Source organism: Musa acuminata, chromosome BXJ1-7 (assembly GCF_036884655.1).
Source record: "Musa acuminata AAA Group cultivar baxijiao chromosome BXJ1-7, Cavendish_Baxijiao_AAA, whole genome shotgun sequence".
Lineage (NCBI taxonomy): Eukaryota > Viridiplantae > Streptophyta > Magnoliopsida > Zingiberales > Musaceae > Musa > Musa acuminata.
In genome coordinates, this window is record NC_088333.1 from 29803080 (window position 1) to 29819537 (window position 16458).

A 16458-nucleotide genomic window follows, 5' to 3' on the forward strand; every position below is an offset into this window, starting at 1 on the left:
GTAAATCGGCTTTCCTCGCTCAATCGTCAGATTTCAGTTCACGTTTACATCTTGATTTCAACTGCATACTGCCTTCTGCGAGTATACAAACGAGTTTCAAAGTTTAGACGTAAATCTGCGTTTAGACGTAAATCTGCGTTTAGACGTAAAACTACGTTTAGACGTAAATCTGCGTTTAGACGTAAAACTGCGTTTAGACGTAAAATTGCGTTTAGACGTAAAACTGCGTTTAGACGTAAATCTACGTTTAGACGTAAATCTGCGTTTAGACGTAAATCTGCATTTAGACGTAAATCTGAGTTTAGACGCAAAACTGCGCTTAGACGCAAAACTGCGCTTAAACGCAATCTGCGCTTAGACGCAAACTGCACCTAAATACAAACTGCGAATTTGCTTTTGCATCATAATAGTTTTTGAACGAACGCAGCTTTTGGTTTTTAAATTAATATAAGATTTCCGCTGCACTAATTCACCCCCCCCCCTCTTAGTGCTCTCGATCCTAACAATTGGTATCAGAGCAAGGTTAACTCTCTAAAGGATTAAAACCCAAGAGAGATGGCATACGCCGGAAACCAAGAGGGGCATTCAATTACACGTCCACCCATGTTCAGTGGAACGGACTACACGTACTGGAAGACCCGAATGAGGATCTTTCTTATTTCTATGGATTTTGAACTATGGAACCTTGTTGAAAATGGATTTTCAAAATCTTCTCTTCCAATGATCGATTGGAACGATTTGGAGAAAAAGGCTTTCGCTCTTAATGCAAAGGCTATGAATGCCTTATTTTGCGCACTTGATAAAAACGAGTTTAATCGTGTTTCAACTTGCGAAACTGCTTTTGATATTTGGCACACACTTGAAGTGACCCACGAGGGCACAAGTAGAGTGAAAGAGTCAAAAATCAATCTGTTGCTGCATTCTTTTGAACTTTTCCGAATGAAACCGAGTGAAACCATTGGCGACATGTTTACCCGTTTCACGGATGTCGTCAACGGTCTAAAAGGACTCGGAAAGAGTTTTTCGGATTTTGAGCTTGTTAATAAGATACTAAGATCCCTTCCTAAGAGTTGGGATCCTAAAGTCACCGCCATTCAAGAGGCAAAAGATCTGCGAAATTTCCCTCTTGAAGAACTAATCGGGTCATTAATGACCTACGAAATGACCTGCAAAGCTCATGAAGAGCAAGAAGACATCCTTCCAAAGAACAGGAAGGATATGGCACTTAAAACTTCTGAATGCCACTTGAGAGAAAACTCAAGTGATGAGGACTGTGATGATGACTTAGCACTTTTGACAAAAAAGTTTAAAAAATTCTTCAAAAGAAACAAGTTTAAAAACGATGTGAAAAATAAACTTGAACCTAAGAAGGACCAAGTGATCTGCTATGAATGTAAAAAGCCAGGACATTACAAAAGTGATTGTCCCCAAGTCAAGAAAAGAACAACAAAGAAGAAGGCGCTCCAAGCAACATGGGATGACTCGAGCGCATCTGAGGAAGACGAATCCAACACCGAGCAAGTTGCTCATTACGCCTTTATGGCAATCGAAGAGGAGGTAACGGATTTATTAGATGCTGATTTATCTTTCGATGAATTATTAAATGCCTTCCATGATTTATTTGATGAATGCAAAGTTATAAATAGAAAATACAAGTTGCTAAAAAAGGTACATGATAATCTTACTTATGAGTTTGATAAATTAAAAGTCGAACATCATGATAGTTTAAAGTCATGTATCAAATGTCATGATTTAGAAACTATACAAAAAGAAAACTTGCTACTTAAGGACACCTTGAAGAAATTTGAGGTTGGTAGCAAGTCATTAAACATGATCCTTACAAACAAGGGTCATGCTCCCAAAAGAAGTGGGATTGGATTTGTGAGGGGTCCTCACCGAAATCCAACTACCTTTGTAAAAGGCCCCATCTTACACGTTCATCATCAAACCAAGTGCAACTTTTGTTGCAAATCTGGACACAAGACACATTGTTGTCCATTCAAGAAAATAAGTCCAAACAAATTAATTTGGGTTCCTAAAGGAACCATGATAAACTCTATGCAACATGATAGAAAATGTAGATCTATTTATGAGGCACCCAAAAGCAAATGGGTTCCTAAAGATCATCCGTTCCTATAAAAACATTAAAAGTCTAGGCCGGAGCAAGAAATAATGTTCTGCTCCTTGACTCTCAATGGTCAGAAACCAAGAATCAAAAAGGAACTCGCAACGCTTATGTAACAAGTGAAAGCTATGAAATCACAAATACGATACAATTACAAACATATGATATCCAAATTCACATACCCCCCTGATCTTCAAAACCTGTTCATCTACGAATTAATTCTTGTAGAAACTAAATGTGTCATGATCTTAAAAGGGACACCAAACAAACATACATATGCACGTTAAAAGATCTATCTTACAAAGAGCTTCTTCCTTAAATAAAAACTCATACGAAATCATGTAACAAACATCAATTGCTCTGAAACTCTCCTCAAGGCAAAGGCTCCCTAATCAAATCATCCTAAGTACTCACCTGCTGCCGGCGGTGGCACCTCTCCAGCTGGCGGTTGCACCTCCAGCTATCACGGGTTGCCAGAGGTTGCACCGCTCCAGCCAGAGGTGCAACCGCCAGCAGCTCTGCCCTTTAAAATCACGCTAGGGCCGGCTAAGGAACCGACCCCAACTCACCCCCATTTCCTCCTCTACTCTTCCAAGTCTCCTCCATTCCCATTTCACTCCTCTAAGCCTTCCAAATACCTCCTATTTCGGAGCAAAACATCAAGAATCCTTCCTTCTCTTGAAGATTTCACAAAGGTACTCTCTAAGAAGCTCTTAAATTCTGCTTTGTTCTTCATTTACTTTAGCTCATCATCATCCCTCTAAACAGCAGTAGTAATGGGATCTAGAAGATCCTCAAGGGACAAGGGAAAGAGGAGAGTAGTAGAAGAGTTTGATCTCACTCTTTTTGATTCCAAAAACCATGCTGAAAAATTTCTCTCCTTCGAACTAAGAAGCATCAATAAGGGAAAATACGTAGATCTGAATGAACTAAGAGATGTAGAGACTATCCATTGGTTTGCAAACCTAAATCTACTTCCCATCTTGCAGATCAACGAACCCATTTATCCTAGACTAGTTAGATTGTTTTACAACAACATGCAAAAAGATGATGAAGAAAGGATATCAACCTATCTCTTAGGACAACACATCTCAATCACTGATAGATTCATTTGTGATATGATAGGTATTCCCATGAAAAGCATAGGACTTTATTTCAAAGGATCATGGGATGAAAAAACTATTGAAACATCCTACGTTGAAGCCTTAGGAACAATCCTTGCCAATCCTAACATAGAATCTATTCCTAAAAGTTGTGAACATCTAATGCCCTTCAACACTAAGATACTTCATCATATCATGACTAGTATAATTCTTCCTAAGCAATACCATCATGATGAAGTGAGTCAATTGGAATTAGGAATTATGTACCTAATCATGAAAGAACGTGACATTTGTCTTGGCTATCTGATCCAACAAAACATGTTGGAATTATCTACGAAAGATATGATGCTCCCATATGGTGGAATTATTACAAGAATAATGAAAGCTTACGACATTCAAATACCACTAGAAGAAGAAGTAATGAAATCAGATAGATTCAGCATAATAAACAAAAATCTACTTCACCGACTAAGATGTCACTATAGAAACGGTAACTGGGTTAGAATGCCTAGAAGAACTGATCCCCCTCAACCTGAACCTGAACCAGAGCCGGAAACCCCAGTCTTTAGAAGTACCCACTCTCCTCCGATCTGTCCCTTTGAGGAAACACATCCGGTTGAGCAAACTCACACATCATCCATCGAAGATATCGGGATTCGGATGGACCGATTTGAACAAAGACAAGAAAGGCTTGAACTTCGACAAGATCAAATCCTAACCGAGCTGCAGCAAATCCATCGACAATTTGACTCTTTACTTAGGCACTTTAATCTTCCACCTCATGAATAAGCTTGTATGAACATATGATGTTTTTGATATGACATGTTGTAAACTCCTTATGATATTCATGAAAGACTTTGTCTTTATGGTTACCTGATATGCTGTACATATGTTACCCTGATATGGTTATCCTTGTTTGTGTAAGCATATTTGCAAACATCTCTTGTTGTTTATCTCGGTTTTTGCACTGAAACTAAAAAGGTTTAAAAAGCCTATGCCCTGAAAAATATGAAGCAACATACCAATGTAAGTTGTTAAGTCAGCAGTATGACATTGATATGGTTGCTATTACTAATATGATTACTATGATATCAAACAAAAATTTGCATCGTACGAGCTGATATCTCACCATGTGATGCAATGCTACAAAAATCTTGCTATGCAATATGATACAATGCTACACTTGCTGAAATAAAAATCTTGCTATGCAGTATGATACAATGCTACACTTGCTGAAATAAAAATCTTGGTAGAATACTGCACTTGAAATGATTGTGTTACTATATCAAAAGCTTAACACTCAAAAATCAAACACATTGATATTAGACCTCACTCTATACGAGATCATGTCACTAATCATGATGTAACCGTAGAGTTTATTGATACCAAACATCAACTGGCTGATATCTTCACAAAACCCCTATGTGAAGAACAATTTGATTACATAAGAAGAGAATTAGGAATGTTGATGTGTCCGAATACTTAAACTAGTTAAAATTATCTTTCGGATGTTATTACTATTACATGCCTTGACAACGCTTGATCAAATAACATGTTGCAAAATATGTGACAAATACTTTTAACCAAATGCATGTAAGAAGTTCATTTTTCGGGTTATATGCTAAAAAGGGGATGTTCCCGTACACTCTTATGAAAACTCTTTGGAAAATGACTTTCCTCCGTCAAGCAAAAACAATAAAGAGATATATGTGTCATGACTTCCTTTGTATGCTTGATAATGCTATCATGCTTTTTGTTGATGACAAAGGGGGAGAAACATATGAATTGATAAACACTATGTCATAACTGAACTGCCATAATCATATGTCATAGTTGCAAATACATGAGTGATGCTATAAACAATGTTATGCCATCCTTGCATCACCAAGAGATATGTGAACATGTGCTATAGTTTGCATCATATCTTGATTTGATATTCTATAGAAAATGCAAACTTGCTAGAAAATCTCAAATGTGAGCATCATGTAAAAAGTCCTTCGTAGCTTTATATGATTACATGATGAATGGTTACAAATACTATCATACAAACTTGATGATGTATGTCATGCCTTGACATAATTCTTGAAGAGATACATCATGATGGGCATCATGATGGGAGCATTGATAAGTTTAACTGATCTAACTTATCAATACGTCACTTGAATTCTTCGGTCTTGAATTCAAGGTTGACTTATCTCAACTATGGCATATAGATAGGGGGAGTTAAGGACAACTCCTTTATCAATTGATTGTCATCATCAAAAAGGGGGAGATTGTTGAATCTCGGATTTTGATGATGAAGTCAATTGTCATTTGTTATCTAATCTATGTGTTGAGATAAGTGTGCAGGATTAACTACGATAAGAGTAAGACAAGCAGCAGGTGTTGCGCCGGAGTCAAGATCAGGATCACGTTGGGAGTTCGAGAGTTCGACGGAAGTTCGGACGGTCGTCGGAGGTTCAGAGAGAACAGATCCGAGAAGTCCAGAAGCTTGCCAAGCGAAGCTCGTCGGAACTCGCCAAGTGGATCGTCGCAAGTCCAGGAGTATGCCGGATGTCCGCAGAAGGATCACCGAGGGTTATCGGTTGATCGACGGAAGTTGGCCGGAAACTCGCCGGAAGAAGCGATTGACGCATTGGAGCAAAGCTGCAGAAGTTGTCTTAGAGTTAATCGTAGTTAGCATGATGATTAAGCATGAAAATGGGAGGTGATCCCATTAGCTTAATCTTGGGGCAATTGGGCCCCTGAAAAGATTCAAAGTGGGCCGAATGGAGTGAACCATTCGGACCCAGATTGCACCAGGAGGTGCAACCGCCCCAGCCAGGAGGTGCAACCGCCTGGGCTGTGGGGTTGGGAGGTGCAACCGCCCCAGCCAGGAGGTGCAACCGCCTGGGCTGTGGGGTTGGGAGGTGCAACCGCCCCAGCCAAGAGGTTGCACCGCCAGAGCTCAAGTTCCGAGCTCTGCCAGGCGATGCAACCACCGAGCTCAGTCTTCGAGCTCTGGCAGAGAGGTGCATCAGCCTGAGCTAAGTCTCGAGCTCTGCCAGGTGATGGATTCACCAAGCTCAGTCTTCGAGCTCTGGCAGAGAGGTGCATCAGCCTGAGCTCAGTTTCGAGCTCTCCCAAGTGATGCAACCACCGAGCTCAGATTTCGAGCTCTGCCAGGTGATGCAACCACCAAGCTCAGTCTTCGAGCTCTGCCAGGTGATGCAACCATCGAGCTCAGTCTTCGAGCTCTGCCAGGCGGTGCCACCTCTCCAGTTGAGAGGTGCAACCGCCTGATCCCAGAATTCTGGGATTTGATCGATTTGATCGTTTTGAGCTCGAATTTTGAATTGGGTTGGGGCCTATAAATACCCCACCCATTCAGCACTGAAAAGATACAGACCAATACCGAAATCTTGATCTTTTCTGTGATTCTAAGAGCTCAAAAGTGTTGTAAAGCCTTTAAGTCTCCTCCTTCTGTTCTTCAAGTTTTCAATTGTAAAGTGAGGAGAGAAAGGTCTGTAAAGGTTGTCTCCTAAGCCTATCAAAAGGAGAGAAATTGTAAGAGGGAAGTTTGGCCTTCGCCCATTGAAGGAAGGCACCTAGTTGACGTCGGCAACCTCATCGGTGGAGGAAGCCAAAAGTGGAGTAGGTCAAGGCTGACCGAACCACTCTAAATCTCTGGTTTGCGTTTATTTTCGAGCACTTTATCATTACTGCAAACCTCCCTCATCACTACTGCTCTCTGCGCTTTCACGAACAAATTCTAAGTGCTGTTCTTCCAAATCTGCATTCAGACGTAAACTCGTATTTTCATACAGTACAGTTTACGTTTACGTTTGATTCTGCAGAACTGTTTTTCGTGCTTTTATGAACGAGCCTTTTTTGCAGTTTACGCTTACATTTTAATCCTATTAATAACTGCAATCTGTCCTCTGTGATTTTACGAACGAGTTTCAACATTTAGACGCAAAACTGCATTCAGACGTAAATCGGCTTTCCTCGCTCAATCGTCAGATTTCAGTTCACGTTTACATCTTGATTTCAACTACATACTGCCTTCTGCGAGTATACAAACGAGTTTCAAAGTTTAGACGTAAATCTGCGTTTAGACGTAAATCTGCGTTTAGACGTAAAACTACGTTTAGACGTAAATCTGCGTTTAGACGTAAAACTGCGTTTAGACGTAAAACTGCGTTTAGACGTAAAACTGCGTTTAGACGTAAATCTACGTTTAGACGTAAATCTGCGTTTAGACGTAAATCTGCATTTAGACGTAAATCTGAGTTTAGACGCAAAACTGCGCTTAGACGCAAAACTGCGCTTAGACGCAAAACTGCGCTTAAACGCAATCTGCGCTTAGACGCAAACTGCACCTAGATACAAACTGCGAATTTGCTTTTGCATCATAATAGTTTTTGAACGAACGCAGCTTTTGGTTTTTAAATTAATATAAGATTTCCGCTGCACTAATTCACCCCCCCCCCTCTTAGTGCTCTCGATCCTAACATAGTGGACGTCGGTGACCTCGTTAGAGGAGGAAGCCAAAAGTGGATGTAGGTCACGTTTGACCGAACCACTCTAAAATCTGGTTTGCATTTCCTTTGTGCTATTTATCTTAACTGCAAACTACCTTCCTTACTTCAAATGCGTTTCCGAAGCTTTCAAAGTTATTATCTGCATGAAACGACTTTTACTTCGGAATCAGATTTCAACGTACGAACGTAGTTTTAATCATCGAAAGTTTTTCGCTGCACTAATTCACCTCCCCCCCCCTCTTAGTGCTCTTGATCCTAACAATTGGTATCAGAGCCCGGTATTTCTCATTTCGGATTTACACCCGAGAGAAATGGCTCTTCATGGCTTTCAAGAGAGCTTATCGGTTGTTCGTCCACCGTTGTTTAATGGATTGGACTACACTTATTGGAAAAATCGAATGAGAGTTTTCTTGATTTCTATGAATTTGGATTTATGGAATATTGTTGAAAATGGTTTTCAACTTCCCTCTAAACCGATGAACGAATGGTCAGATTTGGAGAAGAAGTATTTTTCTTTAAATGCAAAGGCTATGAATGCCTTATTTTGCGTTTTGGACAAAAATGAGTTCAATCGGATTTCTACATGCGAAATGGCTTTTGATATTTAGCGCACTCTTGAAATCACACACGAAGGCACAAGTAGTGTAAAAGATTCTAAAGTAAATTTTTTGATGCATGATTTCGAGTTTTTTCGAATGAAGCCGAGCGAAACCATTGTTGACATGTACACCCGTTTCACGGATGTCGTCAATGGTTTAAAAGCTCTTGGTAAATGTTTCTTGAATTTTGAACTTGTTAGCAAAGTTTTACGATCACTTTCTAAAGCTTGGGAATCAAAAGTAACGACAATACAAGAAACAAAAGATTTAAATATTTTTTCACTTGAAGAACTTATCGGCTCATTGATGACATATGAAATGGTGCGTAATACACATGATGAACATGATGAACAAAACAACCTTCCAAAGAACAGGAAGGATTTGGGACATAGAACATTTGAAGACCACTCGAGCATAAGCTCAAGTGATGGTGAACAAGAACTACAAATGAGATTTAAAAAATTAAAGAAACAAAAATTTAAGAACAAAAAGAATGGAACTACTTGCTTTGAATGTAAGAAGAAGAATACAAAGTTGGATGAATCGAGTGTTGAATCTCGGATTTTGATGATGAAGTCAATTGTCATTTGTTATCTAATCTATGTGTTGAGATAAGTGTGCAGGATTAACTACGATGAGAGTAAGACAAGCAGCAGGTGTTGCGCCGGAGTCAAGATCATGATCACGTTGGGAGTTCGAGAGTTCGACGGAAGTTTGGACGGTCGTCGGAGGTTCAGCGAGAACAGATCCGAGAAGTCCAGAAGCTTGCCAAGCGAAGCTCGTCGGAACTCGCCAAGTGGATCGTCGCAAAGTCCAGGAGTATGCCGGATGTCCGCAGAAGGATCACCGAGGGTTTATCGGATGATCGACGGAAGTTGGCCGGAAACTCGCCAGAAGAAGCGATTGACGCATCGGAGCAAAGCTGCAGAAGTTGTCTTAGAGTTCATCGTAGTTAGCATGATGATTAAGCTTGAAAATGGGAGGTGATCCCATTAGCTTAATCTTGGGGCAATTGGGCCCCTGAAAAGATTCAAATTGGGCTGAATGGAGCAAACCATTCGGACCCTGATTGCACCAGGAGGTGCAACCGCCAGGGCTACGAGGCTGGGAGGTGCAACCGCCCCAGCCAGGAGGTGCAACCGCCAGGGCTGCGAGGCTGGGAGGTGCAACCGCCCCAGCCAAGAGGTGCAACCGCCCAGAGCTCAGTCTTCGAGCTAGACTGGGCGGTGCAACCTCCTCTGTCAAGAGGTAGCACCGCCAGAGCTCAAGTTTCGAGCTCTGCCAGGCGGTGCAACCACCGAGCTCAGTCTTCGAGCTCTGGCAGAGAGGTGCATCAGCCTGAGCTCAGTCTCGAGCTCTGCCAGGTGATGCAACCACCGAGCTCAGTCTTTGAGCTCTGGCAGAGAGGTGCATCAGCCTGAGCTCAGTTTCGAGCTCTGCCAGGTGATGCAACCACCGAGCTCAGACTTCGAGCTCTGCCAGGCGGTGCAACCACCAAGCTCAGTCTTCGAGCTCTGCCAGGTGATGCAACCATCGAGCTCAGTCTTCGAGCTCTGGCAGAGAGGAGCAATCGCCTGAGCTCAATCTTCGAGCTCTGCCAGGCGGTGCCACCTCTCCAGTCAAGAGGTGCAACCGCCTGATCCCAGAATTCTGGGATTTGATCGATTTGATCGTTTTGAGCTCCAAATTTGAATTGGGTTGGGGCCTATAAATACCCCACCCATTCAGCACTGAAAAGATACAGATCCACACCGAATTCTTGATCTTTTCAGTGATTCTAAGAGCTCAAATTTGTGTAAAGTCCTAAAGTTCTCCTCCTTCTGTTCTTCAAGTTTTGAGTTGTAAAGAGAGGAGAGAAAGGATCTTTAAAGGTTGTCTCCTGAGCCTGTCAAAAGGAGAGAAACTGTAAAAGGGCAGTTAGCCTTCGCCCATTGAAGGAAGGCAGCTAGTTGACGTCGGTGACCTCGTCGGAGGAGGAAGCCAAAAGTGGAGTAGGTCAAGACTGACCGAACCACTCTAAATCTCTGGTTTGCTTTTACCTTGAGCACTTTATCATTACTGCAAACCTCATACATTGCTACTGCCCTCTGCGCCTTTACGAACGAATTTCTAAGCTCTGATCTTTCAGAATCTGCATTCAAACGTAAATCGTGTTTTCGTACGATCTTCACATTGCGGTTTACGCTTACATTCGGATTCCGTTTATAACTTCAAATTGCTTTCTACATAAAACGCTTTTCAAGGTTCAAAACTGCTTTTAGACGCAAAACTACATTTAGACGTAAAATTACGTTTAGACGTAAAACTGCGTTTAGACGCAAAACTGCGTTTAGACGTAAAACTACGTTTAGACGCAAAACTGCGTTTAGACGTAAAACTGCGTTTGGACGTAAAACTGCGTTTGGACGTAAAACTGCGTTTGGACGTAAAACTGCGTTTGGACGTAAAACAGCGTTAGGACGTAAAACTGAGTTTAGACGCAAACTGCGCTCAGACGCAAACTGCGCTCAGATGCAAACTGTGCTTAGACGCAAACTGCGCTTAGACGCAAACTGCACTGTGATTCTGCTTTTATATCGAAATCGTTTTTTATCGGACGAACGCAGCTTTCGTTTTTAAATCGCTGAAAGATTTCCGCTGCACTAATTCACCCCCCCCCTCTTAGTGCTCTCGATCCTAACAATTGGTATCAGAGCCCGGTTAACTCTCAAAAGGATTAAAACCCAAGAGAGATGGCTTACGCCGGAAACCAAGAGGGCCATTCTATTACACGTCCACCCATGTTTAATGGGACGGACTACACCTACTGGAAGACCCGAATGAGGATCTTTCTTATTTCTATGGATTTTGAATTATGGAATCTTGTCGAGAATGGTTTTTCAAAGTCTTCTCTTCCAATGATCGATTGGAATGAGTTGGAAAAGAAGGCTTTCGCTCTTAATGCAAAGGCTATGAATGCCTTATTTTGCGCACTTGATAAAAACGAGTTTAATCGTGTTTCAACTTGCGAAACTGCATTTGATATTTGGCACACGCTTGAAGTGACCCACGAGGGCACAAGTAGAGTGAAAGAGTCAAAAATCAATCTGTTGCTGCATTCTTTTGAACTTTTCCGAATGAAACCGAGTGAAACCATTGGCGACATGTTTACCCGTTTTACGGATGTCGTCAACAGTCTAAAAGGACTCGGAAAAAGTTTTTCGGATTTTGAACTCGTAAATAAAATACTAAGATCCCTTCCTAAAAGTTGGGATCCTAAAGTCACTGCCATTCAAGAGGCAAAAGATCTGCGCAACTTCCCTCTTGAAGAACTAATCGGGTCATTAATGACTTACGAAATGACTTGCAAAGCTCATGAAGAGCAAGAAGACATCCTTCCAAAGAACAGGAAGGATATGGCACTTAAAACTTCTGAATGCCACTTGAGAGAAAACTCAAGTGATGAGGACTGTGATGATGACTTGGCACTTTTGACAAGAAAGTTTAAGAAATTCTTCAAAAGAAACAAGTTTAAAAACGATGTGAAAAATAAACTTGAACCCAAGAAGGACCAAGTGATCTGCTACGAATGTAAAAAGCCGGGACACTACAAGAATGATTGTCCCCAAGTCAAAAGAAGAACATCAAAGAAGAAGGCTCTTCAAGCAACATGGGATGACGCAAGCGCATCTGAAGAAGAAGAGTCCAACACCGAGCAAGTTGCTCATTACGCCTTTATGGCCATCGAAGAGGAGGTAACAGATTTATTAGATGCTGATTTATCTTTCGATGAATTATTAAATGCCTTCCATGATTTATTTGATGAATGCAAAGTTATAAATAGGAAATACAAGTTGCTAAAAAAGGTACATGATAGTCTTACTTGTGATTTTAATAAGTTAAAAATCGAATATCATGATAGTTTAAATTCATGTATAAAATGTCATGATCTAGAAATCTGTCAAAAAGAAAACTTGCTACTTAAGGACACCTTGAAGAAATTCGAGGTTGGTAGCAAGTCATTAAACATGATCCTTACAAACAAGGGTCATGCTCCCAAAAGAAGTGGGATTGGATTTGTGAGGAGTCCTCACCAAAATCCAACTACCTTTGTAAAAGGCCCCATCTTACATGTTAGAAGCAAATGCAACTTTTGTTGCAAGTTTGGTCACAAGACACATTATTGTCCATTCAGGAAATGGAGTCCAAACAAACTGATATGGGTTCCTAAAGGAACCATGACAAATTCTATGCAACATGATAAAAAATGTAGATCTATTTGTGAGGAACCCAAAAGCAAATGGGTTCCTAAACATCATCCTTTCTTGTAGAAAACTAAACCATCGCAAGCTAGGAGCAAGAGATGGTACCTTGACAGTGGATGCTCAAGGCATATGACCGGAGATTCATCCCAATTCTCTAAGCTCTCTAGCATAAACGAAGGATATGTCACCTTCGGAGACAACAACAAGGGTAAAATCAATGGCAAAGGAACCATAGGTAACAAATCCAACTTTTCTATTGAAGATGTTTTGCTAGTTGATGGTCTAAAACATAACCTCCTAAGCATTAGTCAATTATGTGATAAAGGATATATCATCAAATTTGAATCTAATGCTTGCGTCATTGAAAAACCTCACAAAAACATATCTATGATTGCATTAAAACAAAATAACGTATACACTATTGACATCGATGATTTATGTAATGAAACATGTTTTTCTGCTTTAAATGAGAATGCTTGGATATGGCACAGAAGATTAGGTCATACTAGCATGAAGCTAATCACTCAAATATCATCCAAAGAACTTGTAAGAGGAATTCCTCATATCAAGTTCATCAAAGATAATGTATGTGATGCCTGCCAATTAGGTAAACAAATTAAGAGTAGCTTCAAATCTAAAAATCAAGTAAGCACCTCTAGGCCCTTACAATTGATCCATATGGACTTGTTCGGACCCATCTCCACATCAAGCCTAGGAGGTAGAAAATACGCTTTCGTCATCATAGATGACTATAGCAGATACACATGGACTTATTTTTTAAAACAGAAAAGTGAATGCCTTAGATCTTTTACCAAGTTTTGCAAACTCGTTCAGAATGAGAAAGGTTCTATGATTTCGTCAATTAGAAGTGATCATGGTGGTGAATTTCAAAACCATGATTTCCAAGAATTTTGTGAACTCAATGGATACAACCATAATTTCTCTACTCCTAGAAACCCTCAACAAAATGGAGTTGTAGAAAGAAAAAATCGAAATTTACAAGAAATGGCAAGAACCATGTTAAATGAACATAACCTACCCAAATATTTTTGGGCCGAAGCCGTAAATACTGCATGCTATATCTTAAATAGAGTTCTAGTGAGACCTCTACTAACCAAAACTCCCTATGAGTTATGGAACAATAAAAAACCCAACGTTTCATATTTCAAAGTCTTTGGGTGTAAGTGTTTTATCTTGAATAAAAAGACAACTTAGGAAAATTTGATGCTAAATCCGATGAAGGAATCTTTCTTGGTTATTCTACATTTTCTAAAGCCTTTCGTGTCTTTAATAAAAGAACTCTAATTATTAAAGAATCCATTCATGTTGTTTTCAATGAGACTTCTGAACTCACGAAAAATGATCTTGACGATGATGTTAATTTTGATTCTTTAAATTTAAACGAGACCCCATCTCCAACTAGCAACTTGGATGCATCCACTTCTCAGATTTCCTTACCCAAGGATTGGAAGTATATAGATGCTCATCCTAAGGAGCTAATCTTAGGAGACACATCAAAGGGAGTTCAAACACGATCTTCTCTTAAAACCTTTTGTGCAAATACCGCCTTTCTCTCCCAAACTGAACCCAAATGCGTTGATGAAGCCATGAAAGATGATTCATGGATTATCGCAATGCAAGATGAATTAAATCAATTTGAAAGAAATGGAGTGTGGAAGCTTGTTCCTAGGCCAAATGACCATCTAGTTATTGGTACTAAATGGGTCTTCAGAAACAAGCAAAATGAAAATGGTATCGTGGTTAGAAACAAGGCTAGATTAGTGGCCAAAGGTTTCAACCAAGAAGAAGGTATCGATTACGAAGAAACCTTCGCTCCTGTGGCACGATTGGAAGCCATAAGGATGCTCCTTGCCTACGCTAGCAGTAATAATTTTAAGTTGTTTCAAATGGATGTTAAAAGCGCCTTTCTTAATGGCTTTATTTCTGAAGAAGTCTATGTTGAACAACCACCTGGATTTGAAAATAATAGTCTCCCTAATCATGTGTTTAGATTAACTAAAGCTCTCTATGGTTTAAAACAAGCTCCTAGGGCTTGGTATGAGAGACTTAGTTCTTTTCTTATTGAAAATAATTTCATAAAAGGCAAGGTTGATACTACATTATTCATCAAGAACTTTGAAAATAATTTTCTCATTGTTCAAATTTATGTTGATGATATTATCTTTGGTTCTACAAATGAATCTCTTTGTGAATCCTTTGCGAAAACTATGAGTCATGAATTCGAAATGAGTCTAATGGGAGAGTTAACATTCTTCTTAGGCCTACAAATCAAACAACTAAGCAATGACATCTTTATTAGTCAAACCAAATATGCTGTGAGTTTGCTGAAGAAGTTCAAAATGAATAATTCAAAAGCCATTGACACTCCTATGAGCACCTCCACTAAGTTAGAAATTGATGAGAATGGAGAAAGCTTCGATCAAAAAACCTATAGGGGTATGATAGGAAGTTTACTTTACCTCACTGCCACCAGACCAGACATCATGTTCAGTGTAGGACTTTGTGCTAGATTTCAATCAGACCCTAAGATATCTCATCTCAAAGCAGTCAAAAGAATACTCAGATATCTTAATGGAACTACCAATCTAGGATTATGGTACCCAAAATCAGAAAATTTTGAATTAACAGCTTATGCTGATGCGGACTTCGCTGGCTGTAGACTAGACAGAAAAAGCACATCAGGATCATGTCAATTTTTAGGACATGCCCTTGTATCCTGGTCATCTAAGAAACAAAACTCGGTTGCTCTATCAACAACCGAAGCTGAATACATTGCAGCAAGTGCATGCTGTGCACAAGTTGTATGGATGAAAAACACTTTAGAAGATTACAAAGTGAATCTTAAAGATATTCCCATTAAATGTGATAACACGAGTGCAATATGCTTAACTAAAAATCCTATACAACACTCAAGAACAAAACACATTGATATTAGACATCACTTTATACGAGATCATGTCACTAATCATGATGTAACCATAGAGTTTATTGATACCAAACATCAACTAGCTGATATCTTTACAAAACCCCTATGTGAAGAACAATTTGATTACATAAGAAGAGAATTAGGAATGTTGATGTGTCCGAATACATGATGAATAGTTAAAATTATTTTTCGGATGGTATTACTATTACATGCCTTGACATCACTTGATCAAATAACATGTTACAAATTATGTGACAAATATTTTTAACCAAATGCATGTAAAAAGTTCATTTTTCGGTTTGAATGCTATGAAAACTTTTTGAAAAATGACTTTCCTCCTTCAAGCAACAAACAATAAAGAGATATTCAAAGTATTATATGTGTCATGACTTCCTTTATGTGCTTGATAATGCTATCATGCTTTTTGTTGATGACAAAGGGGGAGAAACATATGAATTGATAAACACTATGTCATAGCTGAACTGCTAGTCATAAGTGCCCAGCAAGCCAATCACGTTAGTGATGGCACGTGTGACTTAATACAGAATCTTTTTGCTTATTATATTTTGGCGTATATCACTTTATAACTATTGCATAAATGCATATATATTGTGATGTCCTTGGATTTGTGCAATGGGAATCGGATCGTGATGAGATCACGATAATGAGATCGATTCACCTTTAAACACATATCCTAAATAATCCCGGTCATAGGTTACTCGAGAGGGACATCGTGATAACCGGATAGACTGGTGTGCTATATACCCGTCCATATGATGGATGCAGCTGGTCTCATAGCTGCTCGTGTAGGGACACTAGGGATTGATCCGCTTACGGAATGCTGGATGGTTGATGATGCCTTATTGTCAGACAACGATTCCGTAGTCCTAGTGGTGTATCTGGTTCTTAGACTTGAG